An 18,068-nucleotide genomic window follows, 5' to 3' on the forward strand; every position below is an offset into this window, starting at 1 on the left:
GGCCAGAGTCCTGGAGTCAGAGTCTGGAGGGAACCTGGAGATTAGTCTTCTGGGCTCTCAATCTGTTTTGCAGATGAGGAAATTCCAAGATGGGAAGGACCTTTCCTGTGGTCACAGAGCTGATACGGGCTGAGGGCCGTTGGTGGGGCATCCTAGCGTGGGCCTCCCACCAGCATCTGTGCAGAAAACTCAGCCTCTGTTGAACAAGCACCTGGAGTGTGTGCTCTCCCATGTCCAGGGCTGTGCCTGCTCCACACTGGCTCCCGTGGCCCACAGAACCAATTCCCTGGCCTGGCATACAAGGCCCCCTCCCCAGGGCCCAAGAGACTCTTCCAGCCACATTTCCTACAACTCCTCAGGCATCTCTCTGTCCAGCCTCCCTCTGGGCATCTGCTGCTCTTTCACAGAAGGCCTGGAATGTCACTTCCCTGAGCCTTTGGAGCCATCTCTATAAAGCCTTCCCTAATGCCCTCAAGCTCCATACAACCCTTTGAATCTTTTTTTTTTTTTTTAAGATTTTTTTAATATGGACTAGTCTTCATTGAATCTGTTATAATATGGCTTCTGTTTTTATTTTTAACGTTTTGGTACTTTGGCCATGAGACAAGTGGGATCTTACATGACAAGGGATCAAACCCACGTCGCCTGCATTGGAAGGTGAAGTCTTTATCACCGGACCGCTAGGGAAGTCCCTATACAACCCTTTGGATCCTTAAAGCAGCCATCACACTCATGTTCACAGTGGTCAGCCCACTTTTCCTCCAAGGCCCATGTAAATGGGCTCTCCTCCAGGAAGTCTTCCCTGACCACCCTCAGCCTGGGTCAGTGGCCTCCTCTGGGTTCCCACGGCATCTGTGTTCTCCCACTTTGCACTGAGCCGTGGTGTTGTAAAGAGGTCTGTGTGGCGTCTGTGCCTGCCTCCTCCTCCCATCTAGGGCCTCCACATGGGCTGGGACTAGCCCAGTGCACTGTGGGGGCCCCAGGCTTCAGCAAAGGCACCCCAGAGGCTGAGTACATGCCTTGGAAATGTTGGATTTTGGGGTGTCCTTTGGACCTTAACCAGGACAAGCAGATGGAGAAACCAGACCAAGGACCCACAATAACTCAGAAAGGGCGGTCGTAGTAATGCAAATACTGCCTGTTATTGTGCACCTGATGTGTCTTATTACACATGTGTTGTCCAGAGCCACCTTCACAACAGGTTCCGGTGGGTGTTGTTATCTCCCTCTGACAGGTGAGAAAAGTGAGGATCTGAGAGGGGAGGCCACGTGGCCCAGATCACACAGTAAGTTCATAGCAGTGCAGGGAGCCCAGGTGTGTCTGACACCGAACCCCTTTTGACACGTCCTCACTCCCAGACATGGGGAGAGCAGGGTGGAAGACACAGGCTACTTCCAGCTCAGGACAGGCGATTCAGCTGGCCCCTGACTCGGCGGGCCTGCTGCTGGCCAGTGCCAGGCCTGCTGTGAAGCCTTGCGCCTTTCTGCTGGTCAGGGGCTGGGGAACGCGGGGACCATGGAGAGCTGCTCCCTGGACCGCTCTTCCCTGACCAGATCAGGGTTCTAAGCTCGCAGTTAAGCTGAGCCCCCGTTCCGGGGAGATAGGAGTGGGGCTTTCACCTGTGGGAAGGCCATAAACTCATCTCTGGTGTCTCCCAATCTCACCATGTTCTGAGATTCAGAACCATAAGATCTGGGTACCCTGGACTTTCAGAGTAAATATCCTCAAACCACTGCACTGGAAGTCCTGTTGCGGCCCCTTGGGCCAGCAGCTAATTCAGAGAATTTAAAAGGCCCAGGTATGGATCTTTCTGTGGGTGTCAGAATGCTTGTCACCAGCAGGATTCCTGACCCAGCCCACACTCCATCTCCCTTTTTCTCTCGGAGGCAGCAGTCCCAGGCTGGGCAAGGCCTAGAGATGGCAGTCCCCAGGCATATTAGGACCAGCCACTTTGAGGAGGCTCCTGAGCCAAGTGTGGGAGGCCGGCCGGAGACACGGGAGAGACAGGGCCGGGGGAGAGAGACAAGAAGGCGGCAGAGAGGAAACAGGAACTCTTGAAAAGAAGGAGAGATTAGCTCGGTGGGAAAGGAGAGAATGGGCAGATAAGGTCCCCTGGGGAGGCCAGGTCAGGCCAGCGGAACAACGAAGAGGGGACTGGCCCCAGCCTGAGCAGGCTGACGGTCTATTTTTCCTTAGGTCATGGAGACCAGCTGCCAGATTACACAGACCAGGCCTCCAGCAGGATGCAGGCCCCAGTCGGGGACCCCAGACCTGCGAGGGACTGGATGGGGCAGGGGGAGCTGGGGGCTGGAAAACTGTAAACCCAGCATCTTTCCTGCTCTCTTGCTGTGTGACTCCAGGCAGCCACTTGGCCCCCTTCTCTGCAGCGATTGTCTCGTTTAATTCTCAAATCATTCTGAGGGGTTGTGTCCAGGATCTCTTTTTTATTATTAATGAAGAAACTGAAGTACAAAGAGAGAGAAGCGATGGCCCTGGTTACAGAGGTGCAAGTGGGAGAGCAGGGATTCGAGCCTAGACTGCGTGGCTTCAAGTCTGTGAAGGCCATCCCAAGGATGGAAGCCTAAGCAGGTCTTGATTGTCGCAGGGACTGGGGGCTGTAGTCAGGTGCAGAAGCCAGGGGACCCCTCCCCATGGCCATCAGGCTGCAGCTCAGCCAACACTTCCTGCCCTGTCCTCCCCTGACTGTGGAGCTCACCATCACCTGGGTGCCTGGACTCGCAGGAACCACCTGTGTGTGGGGGCAAGGGAGGTGAAGTGCCTCTTCTGGGGGACAACTCCCAACTCCCAGTTAGTGTAGCAGAGATGGCTGAAGTCAGAAGACGGCAGAGTCCTGAGGGCTCTGGGTATGGTGGGGAGGTTAAGCCCGCTCCTATGAGGGTGACAGAGTAAGGAGTGGGAAGTCTGGAAGACTTCTTGGAGGAGGTACCATTTGCACGAGGTCTAGAAGGTGAACAGAATTTTAGCAGATGAAGAGGGAAGTGAAGGGGAGAGTCTGCAGTGTTTACCTGGAGGAGGCCAGAAATTGGGATGTGGATGGAGCTCAGGGACCCGTGGGCACCAGGGCAGCACAGGCCTCAGGTCGGAACGTCGGAATCAGGTATCTAAGACCACCCCACCAGGGCTCTAGCTGCCAGCTGGTTTGTCCACCACCTGCCTGCCAGGTTCCCGCCCACCCTCAGAGATGGCTGGCTTCAGGCAGAGCCATTTTAACAGCTGTACATTTAATGGGTCCCTTTGCTCTTGTAGACCAAATCAATATCCGCTTGGCTCCCAGACCTGTGGCTGCTGAAGACTCTCCTTATGGGACCCTTGGTCCCCATTGCCTCACCTGCTGGGCTCCTTTGGGGGCTGAAGGGCTGGGGAAGGGGTGGAGCAGAGGGGAGGGGGCAACTGACCCGAACACCCCGAGCCAGGCTGGAAGTCGGGATGGGGCTTGTGAGAGTTCCTGGAGAAGGGCATGGCTGCGGTTAAACCCAAGTGTTTATTTTATGTCTCCACCGTTTCTGTATCCGTACTGTATGAGTAAGCTGTCCCTTGGGGGTGGGAAACTGGCTGAGATGTGCTGGGACAGCAGCCTGTGAGGCTACCCATGAAGGTGCCTTCTGACTCAGGATTCTGCTTCACTTTTCTTAGATTCTGAACTTCCATCCAGGACATTCCATGGTCCTGGGAGTTTAGAACCCAAGACTGCTGCTGCTGCGTCGCTTCAGTCGTGTCCGACTCTGTGCGACCCCATAGTCGGCAGCCCACTAGGCTCCTCTGTCCCTGGGATTCTCCAGGCAAGAACACTGGAGTGGGTGCCGTTTAGGGCACTAAATGTCTAGCATGTCTAGAATCTGAAGAATCCCAAACTGGATGGGATTTGCTTTCCTCCATCTGAAATGGGACCATCATTGAAGTTTTTCTAGTTTTACATCATTCCTCCTCTCCTTACCCCATTTCTCCTCCCCCAAGAGATGTCCTCACCTCTGACCTTGGAGGTGGTGGGGAGCAGGAATCCTTCTGGCAGCAGACCCTGGTTTTATTTAGCATCTCCATGGACACTTCTGGGGGAAAGGGCGGGCAGCCTGGGTACCGTCTGGCCACCTCCTGGGACAGACTGCTTGTCAGGGTGGTTTCTCTGCTTGTCTGTGATGGGCTTATTCTCCGTGCTCCAGGTGACACCCACCAGCAGACCCCTGCTCTTCAGGTGTAAGTTTGGAGGCCATTGCCCTCCTGGGGGTTGCTGTTCTTCCCTCCTACTGTCCCCGATGGCTCCTATCCCCACAAACAGACCCATGGTCACCACCCAGGGATGGGACCTAGATCTTCAGAAATGGAGCATGGATGACTGCCCTCCACACTCTTTCCCAGCAAAGCCCAGGCTGGGTCTCCATTTCTGAAGCAAAAGAAAATAGATACCCACTACCTCCCGCACACACACAGAGCTGACCTCCCACCCAACACACATCCACCCCGACACACCAGGGACACCCACCACCCTCTGCAGAGCTCACGTGAAACGCACAAACCCTGCAGGGAGGCCCATTGTGTAGCAGGTGGGGCCTTGGCCTGTTAGGATCAGAGCTAGGGTGTTCTCTCTGCCACTGCCCCTTATAAGCTGAATGATCCTGAACAAGTTTCAGACCCCAAGGCTCCGCTTCCTCACTTAAAAATGCAGGTGAACCCAGCTCTCTCCTGACCTGGGTAAAGCATTGAGCACCACACCAATGGTGGCTGGACCCTCTGGCCAGCGCTTGGCCAGTGGTCCCTATTATGCTCTCCACCTTTCCTTCCCCGAAGCTTCCCTGGGCTTGTTCTCCATGCCCCGTGCTCTGCTGAGTGCTGGGGACACAGGAAAGCCTGTTCCAGCTCACCTGCCAGGGGTGAGGGAGCCCCTCGGAGAGCAGACTCTGCCATGTGAGGGCCGGGAGCATGGCTGCATGGAGTGGTCAGCACGCTTTGCTCTCGGCTGGCTCTGACTCCTGGCTGTGTGGCCTGGGATAAGCTACTTAACCTTTCTGAGTCTCTGTTTGTTCATCTATAAAGCAGCACAAATAACAACACCCACGTCTCGGGACTGTCCTGAAGCTCCAACTAGATAATGGACATCACTTACTTGGTAAATAGCAAGACTCATTCATTGGTAGATTGTTGTCAAATCAGACTTCAGTCACTCAGTAAGTCAACAAATGTCCAGGGAGCAACTGCACTGAGCTGGTCACTGCTGGGCTCTGGGGAATCAGAGCTGAGGTCAACATGGCTCCAGACCTGAGAGTCCCCACTCATGACGAGTGGGCTGGGAAAGGGGGCAAAGAGGGCCAGGAACCTGGGACCAGGGGACGGGGAGGAAGTCAGGGTAGCCCTCCCAGAGGAGGCCCCTCGGCCCTGCAGCTGGATCTTACAAGGATGAGGAGCCGTGGCCATGAAGACCAGAGGACACCAGGCAGAGGGCCAGCACCGTGCAGATGGGAGGACAGAGGCTCTTCCTTCAGGAGACACACTCTCAGAGGCCTTGAGGTTTACAGCATAGCCCAGCTCTGGGAGGGGAGTCCTGCAGGAGGCCGCAGGGAGGGCCACACTGGCGTGAATCCCAGCTCCACCCTCATGCGCTGTTCCTTTGACCCCCGGGACAATCTGAGGGCCGGGAGGGTCTGCCTAGCTCCTTGATGAAACCCTTAACCCTGCAGCCCCCTGAGTACTTGGGCAAACCCCTGTCTCCCCCCAGGAAGCTGTGGGCCTCTGGGAGGGCCCTTCCCCCCCATCAAGTCCCCCAGCCCAGCTCTGCACAGGGTACCCCCACTCCAGGGGGACCTGGGGCTCCTAGGGATGCCATCTTATTCCCACTGCCTCCCCAGAACCTAAACCAGGCCTGACCCAGAGACAGAGCAGGGCCACACCACTTGATGGGCTGGGGGACCCACATCAGAGGGGTAGGAGGCTGCCCCCTGGTGATGGTGGGCACCCAGAGAGGCAGCCAGACCATCCTCCTCCAGGTTAACCCTTCTCTAGATGAGGAGGCTGTTCCTGAAGGGCTCTGGCTCCCAGTGGCTCTCCCAGCCTGCGCTAAGTATTTCCCTCCTTCTCTCACTCATGCTCATGTCTCCTGAGCACCTACTGTGTGCTGGGGCTGCCCCAGTGTGAGTGTGCCTGGGGTGTCATCCTCCTGAGTGCCCTGAGAAACCGGACTCATTGAGAGTCTGAGATGGAAGTCAAGGGGTTCACAGCCCCAAACCCTGGGCTTTAGGACCTGGCTTCTGGGGGTCGTGTGGAGGGGGTGCCACCAGAAGGCAGGGTGTTTTAGAATCAGATCCACAGACTCATGGGCTTCCCAGGTGGGGCTAGTGGTAAAGAACCCACCTGCCAATGCAGGAGATGTCAGAGACATGGGTTTTATCCCTGGGATTGGGAAAATCCCCTGGAGGAGGGCATGGCAACCCACTCCAGTATTCTTGACTGGAGAATCCCCATGGACAGAGCAGCCTGGCAGGCTACAGTCCATAGGGTCACAAAGAGTAGGACATGACCGAAGTAACTTAGCACATTACAGATAACATCACAGACTCACATGCCTTAGAACATGGAAAGCTAGACTGAGCCCTACGGTGGGAAAGTGCCCACCGAGCACCTCCTGCACCCAGGCACTGCGTCACCCACGTGTCCCGACAGCCTCACCTTGCATGGAGCCCTGGGAGTCATCACACCATCATTGCCCCAGAAACAACTTCCTTGGAGGCGACTTTAGAGCAAGGCCAAGGCTCAGCCCCACCATTCATTCCTGGGCAACCTGCGTCACCCGTGTGCTTCACTTTCTTCATCAGTAAAATGGGGACAATCACGGTTCTGCTCGCTCAGGGAAGCTGCGAGAAGTCGGTGAGATCAAGGGCTCAGGCAGCCTGTGGCCTTGTAAACATGTGCCGTGAAGATCACGGTGCTGAGATTTGAGGCCTGGCTATTCAGACCCGATTCCACCCTGGAAGCCGGTCCCATAGCGGGCCACCCCTCCCTGGGGGACAGTAGACCTGGCCTCCTGCTAAGCACTGGCCGCAATTCTGGGCAGAGCAGGTGTTTATAAATGGCTGGTTTTATGATTTAGGGGAGGGTACAAGTGGCATTTGGGGATTTCTTGTTAGCCCCTCCAGAATGCCACCCTGGTAAATGGAGTCCCTCTGAGGCCCTCCATTCTTGGCAAAGGAACTCCATCTGTGTTGTCACTGGGTCTTCCCATGTCTGCTCAGAGAGGTGGCCTTGGTTCCCTTCTCAGCTGCTCACTGAGGTCTGCTCAGTAGCAGGTGGTGTGTGTGGGGGGGGTGGGGGGTGGGGGGGGTGGGGGGTGGGTAGGGTGGGGGTGGGGGGCAGGTGTTCAGGGAGGCTTTGGTCACTAGAGAGACAGAGCGGCCTTGAAAGGCAGCCTGTCTAACCTCCTGCCCCCACCCCCACTCTACAGATGAGAAGACTGAGGCCCAGAAGGGCCTGGCTGTGCCAGGTCCCACTGTGTCAGAGGCAGATCCTCCAGCCTTGCTCTGGCCTTTGAAGGTGCCTGAGCTAGGCAGAGCCTGCTGTGATCAATCTCAGCCACCCTGCCCGCCTTGTCCCCAAGGCAGTCTCCTCCCTCTCTCTACACTGCCCCAGAAGCCAGAGCGGCCACACCAGAGGGGATCATCCTGGATCCCGCCAGGCCCGGAAAGGACAAGCCCAAATATTTAGTCTCTGGGGAAGGGAGCAGAGCTCAGACCCTGGCCCAGAGGCCCTTCCTCAGGCCCCAGGCCAGGAACCATGTCACACAGGGACACAAGCCCCGACTCCCACCATGTCCTAAGGCCCCAAACAAATTTTTTTCCTACAAACCTGGTTATTGAATGAGGTGACCATTTTCATGTGACTTCATATTTATCATTCATTCATAAATAACGAATGAAGCCACCATTCATTATTCCTCTGGGTCAAGGCATCATGTTCTCCTGCAAAGCTCCCTGAAATAGTAGCAGTAATAAGTTTTTGTTCTAACTGTTGCTTCCTGACCCGCATACAGGTTTCTCAGGAGACAGGTAAGATGGTCCAGTACTCTCATCTCTAAGTTTTCCACAGTTTGTTATGATCCACATAGTCCAAGGCTTTAGCATAGTCAATGAAACAGAGGTAGATGTTTTTCTGAAATTCCCTTGTTTTCTCTATGATCCAGTGAATGTTGGCAACTTGATCTCTGGTTCCTCTGCTTTTTCTAAACCCAGCTTGAACATCTGGAAGTTCTCGGTTCATGTAATGTTAAAACCTAGCTTGGAGGATTAGTAATAATACTAACAATAATAATAACAGCAACTCACACATCTATAAGGTACAGTTCACACAGGGTTTCATATCCTGCAGCACCTCATAACAGCTTTGTAAGGTGGGGAATATTATGGCCATTTTAAATGGGAAAACTGGGCTCAAAGGGCTGTAACCCAGGGTCACGGAGAGCGGCTGGACTCAGAATTGGGTCTGATGGCAGAGTCATGGTCCCATGTTTGGGGAGAGAGTGGTGCAGACAGCCTGGCCCATGAGGGAGGCCTCCTCCAGGTCGGGCAGAGACCAGCTGCATCCCCAGGCTCCTCTCCTTCTCTACAGCCAGCCCCCTGCCCCTAGCCTCAGGCTGGCTGCTGTGTGAAGCCCAGATCAGGGTTCCCATGGGTCCTCTGGAAGCCTGTCTTACCCTCCCCCCATCACCCCTGAGTCCTGAGTCCTTCTGGTCTCCCATCTCTGTAAACATGAAATCCCATCTTTCCCTACCCCATGCATTAGAAATGCAAATTGTCAGGCCCCACCCCAGCTCAACAAAATCAGCGCTCTGGGGAGAAGGGGTCAGCAATCCGTGTTTTTAGCAGATTCTCCAGGTGGTTCCAACGCTAGAGACTAAGCACTATTGCTCTAGTGCGCGTGCCCTACCTCTTCACTCTCCTGTGTAACACCCTCCATGGCTCCCCATTGCCTGCAGGGTAAGTCCTAGCTCCTCAGCCTCACGTGGAAGTCCATCTGATGTGGCCTTGGACACTCCTCTCTGGACCCTCCTCCCAGCCTGCTCCTCTCGACACTTGCACCCCCTCTGCTCCTTCCCCAGCACTTCCCGAGCTCCATGCTTCTCACATGTGCCATCTCCTTTCACATCTCCAGGCCTGTGCCCATGCCATCCTTCCTTGTCTGTCTCTTGGCAGCCTGGAAACTCCTTTGATCCAGCCACACCCTCTGTCTCTGGAAAGTGGCCCCTTGGCCTCTCCGGGCAGAGAGGGCCCCAGTTTTGTACCCGTAGCCCCTCTGCTCCCCCTGGGACGGCACTAATCACCCTGTGTGGTCCTGCTGGTGTCAACATCCGCCTGCCTACACTGGTCTGTTTCAATATTCGGGGAGGCCTTGGTGAACACTGAGATGAACAGACAGTAAGGAGTTTGGCCACAGGGACCAGAGCTGCCTCTTCTAAACTGAGCCCAGCCGACTTAGATCATCGCTGAGGACCGGGCCCTAGGCTTCCCCACCATGTCTACCTGACTGTGGGCCCTGAACAGCCCCTGCCCCTTGGCCTCAGTTTCCCCATGTGTGGGAGAGTGGGGCAGAGGCAGCCCCTGAGTTCAGTGACTGCGGGGTCAAGGTGGCAGGGCCTCTCACTCCAGAGCTCCAATACTGACTTGCCCCTGGCCCCAAGAATGAGGACCACAGCCTGGTCCCTGCACAGCCAGGGTGCCTCCTGACCACCCCTCCCACCCTCCTTCCAGCTCCTTGTGGCCGATTTTACAGAATGGCAAGTTGAGGCTGGGGAAACAGGTGCTGGCAGCCAGCTGAACCTGCTGAGGGTTCCCCGCACTGGGCTGGTTGGGAGGAGGTGAGCTTCACTCCCCACCCCTACCCCCAGCTGATGAGCAAGCTCACCAGGGGCCTCTCCAGGCTCACTGGGGCCACGAAGCCCTGCCAGGAATCCTCGGCGTCAACCAAGCGCAACAGCCTTCCCGCTTCTCTGTTCCTCTCCTTTACCCGCCTGTGACCTGGCACACCTGGCCTGGCCCAGCCCGTGGCAGATGCCCAGCAAATGCCAGTCTTCTTCCTCAGCCCACGTTTCCTCTGTCTGCTCTGTGCTGGGGGCGGAGGATGTCCTCCTGGCCCGGGGCCCCTTTCTTCACCCCAATATTCGTGGAGTTACACCAGGTCCCTCTGCTCTATAAAGAGGTTCTACCTCCCTGGAGGGATCACATGGGTTATGGGAGGGAAGCCTCAAGCCTAGGGTCCTGTCCTCACAGCTGCTTCCCTCTGCACTTAAGCCTTTCCCATGAGGATTACGGCTCCCCAGGGCAGGTTACACCTCAGGCCCTTTCTCCCTGTAACCAGGTTCCCCCTCTCCTTCCCAGCTGACCTTGTTCTGGTGAACACAGCTTGGCCTGACCCCCTGATTGCACCTCCTGGAGTCCGACTCCCCCCCAACCTCTCCCCTGCTCTATGATCACCCAGACACCCTACAGATGGGAGGGGCCAAGCTAGGGAGAGAGGATAGATTTGGGGAGGAGCTCATCTCCTCTGGGTTCTCAATGGTCACTTCTTGAGGCAGAGACCTGGACAACATGACTTCTGTCATCTTCTCTGGTCTCAAAGATGAATTGCTGGGCTGGAGAATTTGTATTTAGTTTTTCCAAATCACTTTAGGTGTGGATGACTGAGCTATTAGATGGATCATGGGAGGATAAGCAAATGGATGGGGAGGTGGGTGGCTGAACAAATTGATACATGGAAAACTTAATGCTTCCATGGATGGATGGTTGGTGGATGGTTGGACAGATGGATACATGGATAGATGGATGGTTCAGTTCAGTTCAGTTCAGTCGCTCAGTCGTGTCCGACTCTTTGCGACCCCATGAATTGCAGCACGCCAGGCCTCCCTGTCCATCACCAACTCCCGGAGTTCACTCAGACTCACGTCCATCGAGTCAGTGATGCCATCCAGCCATCTCATCCTCTGTCGTCCCCTTCTCCTCCTGCCCCCAATCCCTCCCAGCATCAGAGTCTTTTCCAATGAGTCAACTTTTCGCATGAGGTGGCCAAAGTACTGGAGTTTCAGCTTTAGCATCATTCCTTCCAAAGAAATCCTAGGGCTGATCTCCTTTAGAATGGACTGGTTGGATCTCCTTGCAGTCCGTGGGACTCTCAAGAGTCCTTTAAGAGTCATCCAAAGTCTTACCTCCTCCAGGAAGCCTTCCTTGATCCCCTGGGCTTTTCTGTCTCAGTGGGTTGGGCACAGGCTGGGTGAAGTCTGGGTTATTTATGTCCACAAAACTCAACCCGAGACTTGCCCAGAGAGGCTCTCAGGGCAGTCCTGGACAAACTGAGTGGGTCAGTTTCCAACACATAAGGGTGACAGGAGAGGGGCAAGAAGGGAAGCCCTGAAAGATTAGAAGTGTCCAATCATGAAACTGTTCCTGCTGGGCATGGGCATGGAGGGTTGACGAGGAAGGTAGTGTAGTTAAAGTAACTGTTGTTAATGCTTTTGGTGCACTCACCCTCTGCCAGGCATGTGCCAAACCCTTTCCACACACCATTTATTTAAACTTCCCAGCAGTTACTGGAGAAGGCAATGGGAAGCCACTCCAGTACTCTTGCCTAGAAAATCCCATGGATGGAGGAGCTTGGTAGGCTGCAGTCCATGGGGTCGCTAAGAGTTGGACACGACTGAGCGACTTCACTTTCACTTTTCACTTTCATGCAAAGGAGAAGGAAATGGCAACCCACTCCAGTGTTCTTGCCTGGAGAATCCCAGGGACGGGGAAGCCTGGTGGGCTGCCGTCTATGGGGTCACACAGAGTTGGACACGACTGAAGCTACTTAGCAGCAGCAGCAGCAGTTACTATTGGTATCCCTGATTTTCAGATAAAGGAGCTGAAGAATCCCAAGGAGCTATAGTAAGTTACCCAGGGTGGTACAGAGGGGAGGTGGAGAGCCAGGGTTTGTACTCAGGTCTGAGGAAGCCTCGCTGTACTATTCTGTCTGAACACTAGGTGGATCCTGAGGGCAGTGGGGGAGGCCTGGGGGCTTTGGAGCAGAGGAGGGGAGTGGTCCAAATCTTAGGAAGTTATTGCATGCACTCTCCTTGCCAGCAGAGAACAGGCACCTCCAGGGCACCGACCATCAGCTCCTCCAGGGAAGAAGCTAGGCTGCCCTAGGTCTTGGTTCCAGAAAAGTGTTTGTCATGCTCCCAGTTTTCCATCCTTCTCTCCTCCCCCAGAGAGGGACTCAGTATCTGCAGCTAGGAGTCCTCCAGCCCCAGCTGAACTGTGGCTCCAGAAGCCCCTAGGAGCTGCTGTTGCTGCCCTGGAACAAAACGGCCTCCGCCTAGAAGCCTCCTACATAGATGCCCTTCTCCTGCCTCCAGACGGCAACCCATCTCCTGCCTCCAGACGGCAACCCATCTCCTGCCTCCAGACGGCAACCCATCTCCTGCCTCCAGACGGCAACCCATCTCCTGCCTCCAGATGGCAACCCATCACCCCCACTCCCTACCCTCATCCTCAGCCCTGGTTTCCCTTCCCCTCAGCCTTCAAAGTCCCGTAGTTCATTGTTTGAATCATAGCAGCTCCTCTTACTAGCTGGATGACCTCGGCCTGTGACATCTTGTCTCTGAGTCCCGGTTTTCCCGAATATTGCTGAAATGTGATAACACAGGACCAGGGAGGACACCTGACTGTCTTGGGCTCCTCTGACTCCTCCACTTCTTTCCTCTGACAGTTCAGCCACAGGATACATTACTCCTAGAACTTGGTGAATCCTGAACTGGTGCGTTTTTATGTTGAGGTGATGGGAAGTATTTAACTAATTATTATTTCCTTGATTGCTGTGGTTAACAGGAAGTTCAGAGTGAAACCTCATCTTAATCATAATCATTATATAAGTTACTATGGGGTTGATAAGTTTACTTCCTACTCTGTCTAAGGGATTTTAGCTAAGCCCTCTATTGCATCCTTTCTTTTAAACTATCTCTTTAAAAAATTACGTGGGGAATACACTGTTATTTTTCAGTCCTGCTATACACAGCTCCCCATTGTTGGGCCTCACCTGCCCTGCACCTCCTCCCGGCCTGCTCTCATCTCCTCTCCAGCTGGCCTCCGGGCTTTCCTGTGCTCAGGTTCATGCCTGCCCCCAGGCATAGTTTGGTTGTGCCCCAGGCCAGAGTCAAGTGGGCCTTAGGAAGTATCACTACGAACAAAGCTAGTGGAGGTGATGGAATTCCAGTTGAGCTATTTCAAATCCTAAAAGATGATACTGTGAAAGTGTTGCATTCAATATACCAGCAAATTTGGAAAACTCAGCAGTGTCCACAGGACTGGAAAAAGTCAGTTTTCATTCCAATCCTAAAGAAAGACAATGCCAAAGAATGTTCAAACCACTGCACAATTGCACTCATCTCACACGCTAGCAAGGTAATGCTCAAAATTCTCCAAGCCAGGCTTCAACAGTACGTGAACCATGAATTTTCAGATGTTCAAGGTGAATTTAGAAAAGACAGAGGAACCAGAGATCAAATTGCCAACATCCATTGGATGACAGAAAAAGCAAGAGAGTTCCAGGAAAACATCTACTTCTGTTGACTACGTCAAAGCCTTTGACTGTGTGGATCACAATAAACTGTGGAAATTTTTTCAAGAGATGGGAATACCAGACCACTGACCTGCCTCCTGAGAAATTTGTATGCAGGTCAAGAAGCAACAGTTAGAACTGGACATGGAACAACAGACTAGTTCCAAATAGGAAAAGGAGTATGTCAAGGCTGTATATTGTCACCCTGCTTATTTAACTTATATGCAGAATACATCATGTGAAATGCAGGGCTGGATGAAGCACAAGCTGGAATCAAGATTGCCGGGAGAAATATGAATAACCTCAGATATGCAGATGACACTACCTTTATGGTAGAAAGAGAAGAAGAACTAAAGCGCCTCTTGTTGAAAGTGAAAGAGGAGAGTGAAAAAGTTGGCTTAAAACTCAACATTCAGAAAACTAAGATCATGGCATCCAGTCTCACCACTTCATGGCAAACAGATAGAGAAACAATGGAAACAGTGAGAGACTTTATTTTTGGGGGGCTCCAAAATCACTGTAGATGGTGACTGCAGCCATGAAATTAAAAGACACTTGCTCCTTGGAAGAAAAGCTATGACCAACCTAGACAGCATATTAAAAAGCAGAGACATTACTTTGCCAGCAAAGATCCATCCAGTCAAAGTTATAGTTTTTCCAGTAGTCATAAATGGATGTGAAAGTTGGACTATAAAAGAAAGCTGAGTGCAAAGAATTGATGCTTTTGAACAGTGGTGGTGGAAAAGACTCTTGAGAGTCCCTTGGACTGCAAGGAGATCCAAAAGTCCATCCTAAAGGAAATCAGTCCTGAATATTCTTGGAAGGACTGATGCTGAAGCTGAGACTCCACTACTGTGGCCACCTGATTTGAAGAACTGACTCATTTGAAAAGATCCTAATGCTAGGCAAGATTGAAGCCAGGAGGAGAAGGGGATGACAGAGGAGGAGACGGTTGGATGGCATCACAGACTCGATGGACATGAGTTTGAGTGAGCTCTGGGAGCTGGTGATGGACAAGCACAAATGCCATCGCGATGGTGGTGGCGTGCTGCAGACCCTGGGATTCTAAAGAGTCAGACATGACTGAGCGACCGAACCGACTGACTGACTGGCATGCCAGAGTGCCTTCCCATGCCATCTGGCAAATACCACGCCCTCATCCCAGGCCCAGCTCCCCTAGGGTGATTCCCTGGCTCTACCAACCTGCATCTTCCCTCTCCCAGAGCCCAGTCACCCTTCTCCCCTCCTCCCAACTCACCCATGTTTACTGAGCATCTGCTTTGTTCAGCCACTGTTCCAAGGATTCTTCAGTAAGCAAGAGACAAAACCTCTGACCTTGTGGAGCTAACATTCAAGTTGGGGAAGAATGACAATGAACAAGTAAATCTTTTAAAAAAATCAGATGGTGGGGACTTCCCTGGTGGTCCAGTGGTTAAGAATCTGCCTGCCAGTGCAGGGAGACACAGCTTGGATCCCTGCTCCCGGGAGATTCCATATACTGCAGGGCAGCTGAGCCCGTGTGCCACAATTACCCAGCCAACCACTCTAGAGCCCATGAGCCACTAGAGCAAGCCCACTGGCAGCAATGAAGGTCTAGTGCGACCAAGAATAAATAAATAAAATAAAATATCTCAGAGGCTGGTTAATATTAAGGAGACAGTTAATAAAACAGCCTGAAGAGGAGGGGGCAGTTGATACTGGTGGTGAGGAAAGATTCTATTTTATTTAGGTTTTCCAGGAAGACCTTATGATGAGGGTGGAGGTTAAGGAAGAAGGTGCCTTTCTCGTGGGAGTGAGTGTTTCAGTAGGGGCCCCTGGGGCCAGTGAGGCCAGAGTGGAGGGAGTGAGGAGGAGGTGGCCAGAGAGGAAGTCAGGCTGAGGGAGCCTGGGAGCCACAGCATGCTTGGGAGTAAGGGCTCACTGTGACCTACCCTGTCCAGGTTCTGAGCTGGGAGCCTGACATCTAACTTCTCACTCGATCCTCCTGGCAATTCTGTGATTTGAGGCAGGTCTTCAGTCCCATTTCAAAGGCAGCAGAGGCCCAGAGTAAAAAAGGGATCTGCCCGAGGTCACAAAGCAGTGAGGCCCTTTCTCTTTCTCCTGAATCTGTGGTGGGATGGCGGCTGCCGAGGAGAGGGGTGGACCATGCCCTGAGACATGTTCTCCCCCAGCCTGTCCTCCCGACATCTCCCATAAATCACTCTGACACCCGACAAGGGGGGCACGGACAGATTCAACAACACTGCTGTGGGTGAGCGCTTCCCAGGCCCCTGCTCTTGTGGTTCTTGGCTCTGGACGCTGGCCGCCCAGCCCAGGGCTCCAAATGTCGGGCACACAACACCAGGGGAGTCCTGTTTGCCCTGGGCCGGGAAGGGGGTTCAAGAGAAAGGGGAGGACCCCACAGGGCCGGAGGATCTGGCTACCAGATGAAGGGTTGGAAACGCTGGAGTCCTGCTGTCCAAAGACCTGGGTGAGACCTGGGCCAATCCACTGGAGAGTTTGGAGGGCTTGTGGGGCCAGAAGCTCTGGGGGGGTGTAGCCTCACAGCTGGGGCCCTCTTCTCCCTCTACCACATTGCCCCCCTCCCTGCCCAACGTGCTGAAAGCTCCAGGTTGTGCCCGTCTGGAATTGTTTTGGAGCTGGCATGGGAGCAGAGGCAGGCAGACAGAGAGGAGACCCCCCTCAACCCTGTATGCCCCCCACCCATTCGCCCCCACTGGTGAGTCCCCAACACAAGAACCAGGCAGAGCTGTTTTGCTCAGAAGTGGGCTGGTGGACTTTTTGGAGAAAGCTTCGTGGCTTCCCAGAGGGCCCCCTGGAGAAGTGGCCTCTGTCTGACACACCCTGAGGATTCCAGGACCACCTGTCCTGTGTGGGGCTCTGAGCTGCAAGGCACCAGACCCTCAAGGAACAGCTGGTGTCCAAGTAAAACTCACTTGTCAGCCTGTATTCAAGACCAAGGCAGTGGGCCCGGCTGACCTCGCCCATCACCCACCCCCACCCCACTGTTCTCCACATGTGCCTTGGACTTGGAAGTCACCCTACCTACTCAGATGCCACCTGCCTGCCTTACACCTCATTTCCAGAGGGAGGGGCCCATGGGCATGGGTCAGGCTGCATGTGGAAGGCAGTATGGAGCAAGAGGGTGGGAAATCTGGGATCCAGGGGTCAGAGGGGCCTGTTGACTCTGGCTCTGCCACCTATTAAACGGGGCTAGTCTCTAAACCTGTCTGAACCTCAGTGGATAGATAGGACCCTTGTTACTAATCTTGTCAGGACATAAGTAAGTGTAGAGCTTCTCTGGTGGCTCAGCTGGTAAAGAATCCGCCTGCACTGCGGGAGACCTGGGTTTGATCCCTGGGTTGGAAAGGCTACCCACTCCAGTATTCTGACCTGCAGAATCTTGTTTGGAATACAGGGTTTATATGTGTATACGCTACTGAAGGTTCAGCAAAGGACTTGGCCTACCTTTTTTCGATCATTAACAATCCAATGTGTGCATGTGTGTATTGATGCACAATACAATGTGTGCATCATGTCTGGCTCTCAGTGACCCCACGGACTGTAACCCACCAGGCTACAAGCAAAAATGCTGGGGTGGGTTGCCATTTCCTCCTCCAGGGGATCTTCCCAACCCAGAGATCAAACCTGCATCTCCCGCATCTCCTGCATTGGCAGGTGGATTCTTTACCACCTGGAAAGCCCAATAATCCAATAGTTCTAGCTCAGATGGTAAACCCGGATGATCACCTGCTGCTGAAGCTCCTGCCAGTCGTCACCCCTGGGGGTGCCATGAGCCAGGGGCCTCCCTGGGGGCTGGGAGGTGGGATCACATAGCCCACGCTTCTCTTTTCCACTCTCAGGACGATGAGACCAAAGTAGGTCCCTGGCCCAGTGTGGGCCCTTCCAGGATTCTAGAGGTCCCGGAACGTGGGAATGATGTCTGTCCCCACCCATTCCTCTTCCCTTCCAGAGTCGAAGGAAATGAGAAGCTGATCCCCAGCTCTGGCTTGTTCCTCAGGGCCTCTTCTCTCATCTCCCCAGGCCTTGCCATCTCTAGGAGAGAGAGCTTGCTCAGAGTTTGTGGGGCCCGGACCTCCCACCACGGTGCCTTGGAGGGAGCTGCCTGAGCCCAGCTCTGGCTCTTCACAGCCTCAGTTGTGTGGCCTTGAACAAAGTGCTGCCCTCTCTGGTCGTGGGAAGGCCAGCCTCACAGAACCATGGCGCAGTCAATCCAAGGCGACTGAGGCGGAAGAGTGCTGAAGCCCCCCTTCTCCAGTCAGAGCTGTTAGTGTGCTGGGGAGGAAATGGGGGAGGGCCCAGCAGGGGCCTGGCGGGGACTGGCAGGGGCTGGGCAGGAGGGCAGTGAGGGGCCACTGGAGGGCTGGCAGGTGGCCAGCCTCACCACAGCCTCCCCAGGACCCCCTAATGGACCCCATAGAGGCTGCCTGTCAAGGCCTCTTGCCTAATTATCAAATCGT

The sequence above is a fragment of the Bos mutus genome, chromosome 15 (assembly GCF_027580195.1).
Source record: "Bos mutus isolate GX-2022 chromosome 15, NWIPB_WYAK_1.1, whole genome shotgun sequence".
In the NCBI taxonomy this organism is placed as follows: Eukaryota; Metazoa; Chordata; class Mammalia; order Artiodactyla; family Bovidae; genus Bos; species Bos mutus.